Genomic DNA, 6,000 nt, shown 5'->3' with positions numbered 1-6,000 from the left:
ACAGGGACAAAGCAGGACGCAGAGATGTGTGTCAAGGGATCCATGTTACTTATAATAAGGGGTACTTGGAAAACATGGTCATTTGTAAAGGGGTACATGCAGTGATACTACTGAAATACACTGTTTTATTAGGGCCCATTCACACTTACAAATCGGCAAATGCTAGCAATTAGCAGGGGTTGGCAGAAACTACACCCAAACAAAACTACGCATCGTAATTCATAATTACGCATCATAATTGTAAAGCAAAGTTTGTAAATGATGCTTACAAATTTATGCATAAAATATACAGCGTAATTTACGGCTGTTACGCATAGGTCTCATGTATATCGCGAACTCACTTATGAATGTGCTATACGCGTACATATTTTACGCATACGGATGAAAATGACGCATAGGCATGTGCATTTAAAGCTGAATATAACCCAGCATTTCTTCTTTGCGCTAAAAATTTATTTACAGCATATTATATGCAACCAGCATTTTTTTTTTTACTAGAACAGCATTTGAAGGGTTACAAACAGGGCTGGAAAGTTCAGTGCAGTGAAATGTGGACGCATCCGAAGTTGTAGATTATGTTATGTTGTGTTTACTTAAATGTATCAAGTGAGGAATGTGACACATTCTTTGACTGTGCAGAAGCAGCTGGACACAGACAGAGAGTCAAAGCATGTCTGCCTTCAATACATAATGAATAGAACCAGTTATTAATAAAATGCAAAGTCAGCTCACAAAGCAAAAAACTGTACTTTTAGGAACCTATAATTTCTAAATGAATAATAATACGTATGCACAAATGCAAATATGCTAACCATATGGCATATGAAAAGTAGGAAAACGTGTTTTTATTAAATATTATGTCAGGGTTTTAAAACCGCTTTAACAAATGTATTGAATACACTCTTACAAAAATACACATTATGAAGGTGAATTTACACATAAAAACAGGTACTGAGTGCAGTCATTTTTACGCATACGGGCATAAGTGTCCACATACCACTACGTTTAGCTTACATGTAATTGCGTAATTTAATGCATAATTACAGTTGAAAACCGTAGATGAAAGCTGGTTACACATACGTAATTCAGCTACGCGTAATTGCGGAAAATTACACGTAATTAAACGTAATCGTAGTTTGGTCATTACAAGCAACCATAGCAATTAGCACTAGCATTTTGTGCGGGTGATTTTTCAGCGTTTGACCCAGAAAAAATCACTGGACAAATTAGCATTTTTTGAGCGATCGCGATTTGCGTTTCTATGAAGGCTCATGACAACCGCTCCAGAATCGCCGTAAAATTGCTGCGGGTAACGCCTTTGCGATTAGCACTAAATGCAAAATGCCCACGCTCGGTGCCAATCGCGGCAGTGAGAACACTGCCATAGGGTAACAAAACAATAGCGCTTCAAAAAGTGCTAGCGCTTTAGCGACTAGCGGGAATCGCTTAGGTGTGAATGGGCCCTTACATGCCAGTAGACTCATGATTCTCAAAAGAATTGCACACCACAACCGCCACAGAGGGGCCCCTCTCCAAAAGCCTGCAAGTGTGCACAGCAATGCCTGTCCATCACCCAAGCGCAGGAGGTGGTGGGTGTGGTGCACATACAGCTGCGTCCATACCATGCATAATTACAACTGACATATTATAGATATTATATATGTGGAGAGAGTTATTACATCAACAAGGTAGTATTCTAATAAGCAAGTCACCTGGGTTGAGTCAAACTAAATATATTGTCATATGTTGGCTGATGGTGTAATGGTTAAGGGCTCTGCCTCTGACACAGGAGACCAGGGTTCGAATCTCGGCTCTGCCTGTTCAGTAAGCCAGCACTAATTCAGTAGGAGACCTTTGGCAAGTCTCCCTTACACTGCTACTGCCAATAGAGCGCGCCCTAGTGGCTGCTGCTCTGCTCTGGCGCTTTGAGTCCGCAAGGAGAAAAGCGCAATATAAATGTTATTTGTCTTGTCTTGTCTTGTCATATGTTCTACTTCTGCAAGAAAGATGGATTGATATATTGATATAGATTTTGCTAGAAACTGTTTAAGCTAAAAAGAAGGAAGGGGGGGGGGAAGGACAGCATTAGTAAATTAGGAAGTGGGATGGAATGCTAAAAATAATTGAAGGAATAACATGGGATAATTTCACTACCAAACAAGGAACAAAACAAGAAAATGTATTCCAGACCCATCCAAATAAAGAAGCCATCTGACAATTATTAGGCTATCTTAGCGGAGAATGCATGAATCAGATATTTCTGCAGCTCTGAACATCCCACATCATGAAGCATGGATCTGTCCTCTGATTTTTTTTACCATACTCACTTAAGTAACTTTTTGGAAGTCAGGGCAATATTGTAACACATTTGACATTATTATTTTAAACAATATTTTTATTGAAATTTCTGCTTTACAAATCAATTGCAAAGTAGCATCAAAATGTACTGATTGAAAGCTCACAAGTACAATTAGTATTTTTCAACAACAACTTGGTGAAAATAATACATAACAGCATAACCATTGTACTTAACTATAGTATGCTACAAGCACCACCAACAGATAAAGATCTACCCCCCCCCCCCCCCCATTTGACATTATTTAACAAAGGTGATTGATACTGGCTTGCAACTAAAATGTATCTAAACTTCTATTTAAAAACCTGATTTGAGACATATTAGTGCTACACTCACATTTTGTAATTTAATGTTATACAATATCTTTTTTCTTCAGTATGTTTGTTCAGTCTTCAGTTTTGAGCCAGGTAGGATACTCCAGACCAGGCAGAATATTCCATGGCCCATATGCAGTTAACTTCTTCTCCTGAGCTTTGTCCTAGGAGATCATTTTTCATCTACTATTTCAAATAACTTTTCAGCACTTTGCAATTGAAAAAGTACCAAAAAGCAGGTGAAAAAGTACTATCAAAATTATTTTGAGTATTTTCATCATTTTTACAATTGAGGCCACTACAGCTTTAAGGGCTAGCTGCAGGGCCGTACAACTCAGCACACAAGTGACAAACCCCCCTTTTCTGCCCACCAACAGAGATTTCTGTTGGTGGGCTCTGATCGCTTCTATAGGCATTTTTTTTTGTTTTTTGTTTTATTAATTTTATTGTCTTTTTTTTTTAAATAAATGTTACTTTTTTTTTACTGTAGCCCCTCCCTCCCCCTGCCAGCCAATCAGCTTCTCCAGGGGAAAGCTGTGTTGTAGATCGCAGCACTGTACCATGTAAATAGATGGCGGTTTCGTTATCTAACAGTCTCCTAGCGGCTGGGAGACTGGTGATGGAGCGGAGCAAGACCACAAGACCATACTTGTGCATGCCCAGTAAAGTTGCCCAAAAAAAGGTCCCAGGCAGCAATGGGGGGCTGAATATGTTCATGGCTTCCCAGTATAGGTAGCCATATGCTGTCCCCTCATTTAGTACATGTAGTCAGGTGTCCAAACTTGGCACATAAGGGGGGGGGGGCCCTTATGTGCCAAGTTTGGACACTGTACTTCGTCTCGAGTTCTGTAGTGAGCGGATCCTTGTTTTGTAACAATCGGAAACGGATCCTATTATTATTATAATATTCACTTCCTGCTTTTAAGCCGAGCTTAAAAAACGTCCCGAATGGGTACTGACAGCACCCATTGACTGAAGCACTGCAGGCATTTTCTCTTTCAGTTACATTAGCTTTTGTGATAAAATGTGCATGTTTTCACACATATGTACACACGTGTGCAGAAAACGCATACAGAAAACTGACAGACAAGCTTATTCCACCACTCATTCTATCTCTGATGGAGCAGAACTGGCTCTCCCCACTTTGCCAGCATCACTACAGTACACAGCACTTGGGGAGGGGTAGAGAGGCTGGGGGTAGAGTAGCTCTATACACAAAACCCTGCTGAACTATGAATAGGGACTGTCTACAAATCTTTGTATGATTCATTATCAGTGGCTAAGCAGATGCAGTAATTAGAACAATTGTGCAGAGAGCAGAAAGTTTTTTCTCTTTGTGCCATTAGTTGTCAGTCTCTCAGGACAGGGAAAAGAAACTCCTCCCCCACGGGCCCCCTGTGGCTTCTGGTTCCCCCTGCAGGTGCATCCCTTGCAGGGTCTATTGTTATGCCCCAGCCTGCAGCCTACTGACTGCTGCAGGCCCGCTCCAGCATTTACCACTCCAAGCCGGCTTAGAGTAAAGGAGCCAGCTGTAGACTTGCAGAGTGGCTCCTCTCAGGGATGGTGACAGATGCAGCCAACCTGTCACCACCCAGCTCTAAGATTTCTGGTGGATTCTGGCACCCGAGGCACAGTCCTCAGGGGACTTCACCCTAATCCAGCCCTGTGTGTAGTGTTTGTTTCTGAGGATTCCAAAGCCAGTGAAAATAATGCCTGATTTCCCAGAATGCTCTGGGAGGAGAATTCCCCATAGGTAAACAGCCTAGACTAAGCATCACTGGGAGGGTGAATGGAGCTACATACATACCAATATACTATATATATATATATATATATATACTCTAGTCCCGGAACCCACCATCCACAGCCGTCAACCGTGTGCTGCACATGCATGACCACAACCCAGGCACACGCATCACAACCCCTGCCCGCAGCACGTCCACAGCTGCGTGTCAAATTATTATACAGGATCAGTGGCAGACAAATTCAACAGTGGGCCCCTGTGCAGAATAAATGAAGGGGCCCCATGTTAGTGGCCATAATCATATCCAATTACGGCTGGATCCAAATAATGACGATAACATAAAAGTACACGGATCTAGGTTACATTCTGTAAGCACTGTGCTAATGTAGCACACATTTCATACTTGTGTATGACTGGCTCACTGTAACGATCGGTGGGCGCAGAGAGTATCTGATTACCGGTGATCTGCAGTATCACCGGAAATACAGATATATACCAGATTATAAGTGATCTGCAGTCTCACCGATAATCCGATATACAAACTAACCTCTGTTCACCTGAGTAGAGTGTAGTGTTTGGTGTAACAGTAACACTTAGAGGACAAGGCCTCAATGCAGCAAGGAGTACTGCACAGATTCCTTCCGCAGACCTGAGCTCTCCAAGACGGGAGGAGTCAGACTGACAGTAGGAAGGTATATCTGAAAGTGACGCTCAGGAGGAAGGATCGCTAACAGAGCGAGGAACCGCCTCTAACGGTAAGGTCGGTTCTCGAGGTCGGACAAGCCAGGTCGTACACACACGGACAGATAAAGTACAAGATCAGGAGGCAAAGGCGGAGTCAAAGTACAGGCAGGGTTCAGCAACGAGGTATCAGATATATCGGGGTACAAAATCAGGAGGCAGAAACAGAGTCAAGGAACGAGCCGGGGTTCGGCAACAGAGTATCAGAAATATCGAGGTACAAGATCAGAGTTCAGGAGGATAGTCAAAGCAGGCAAAAGTCATAACATATAATCACAATCAAACTAGTACTTTAGCTATCAACAGAATCTAGCTAAGTGTAGGATTACAGCTCCAGCTGGTCCCGGCACACTTGCGGATCTGACTACGGATCTGGGTGCTCCCACATATGTGATCGCACGCCAGACAAAGAGCAAGTGAACAACCAGCAGTATATATACTCTAGGACCTTTCCAGGACCTCCCTAATTGCTGGTCCAATGAGAGCAGTGGAATTTGTCAGCTGACCCAGCTGGTCAGCCGACACCCTTCTAACTGCTATTTAAACTCTGCCTCTGTGCTCGCGCGCGTGTAAGTCTGAATCCTGGTGGACTATCAGTCCCAGCCGCACCAGTACTGTCATGCAATGTATCTAGTGCGGGGGCCGCCTCTGATGCGGATTCCGCCGTTACCAATGCGGATTCCGCCGCACTGCCCATGCGGCATGCGGTGTTTTTTCCGCGTTGTGACGCCATGCTGGACGCGGAAACAGCCGCCTCACCTCGAGAGACGGCGGCTTTTCCGCGTTTCCTCACAGTACCCCCCTCCCGAGGAGTGGACTCCGGACAACTCCTACCAGGTTTCTCG

Source organism: Hyperolius riggenbachi, chromosome 3 (assembly GCF_040937935.1).
Source record: "Hyperolius riggenbachi isolate aHypRig1 chromosome 3, aHypRig1.pri, whole genome shotgun sequence".
Lineage (NCBI taxonomy): Eukaryota > Metazoa > Chordata > Amphibia > Anura > Hyperoliidae > Hyperolius > Hyperolius riggenbachi.
The sequence above is the reverse complement of the archived record's forward strand: the minus strand, read 5'-3'. Positions refer to the sequence as shown.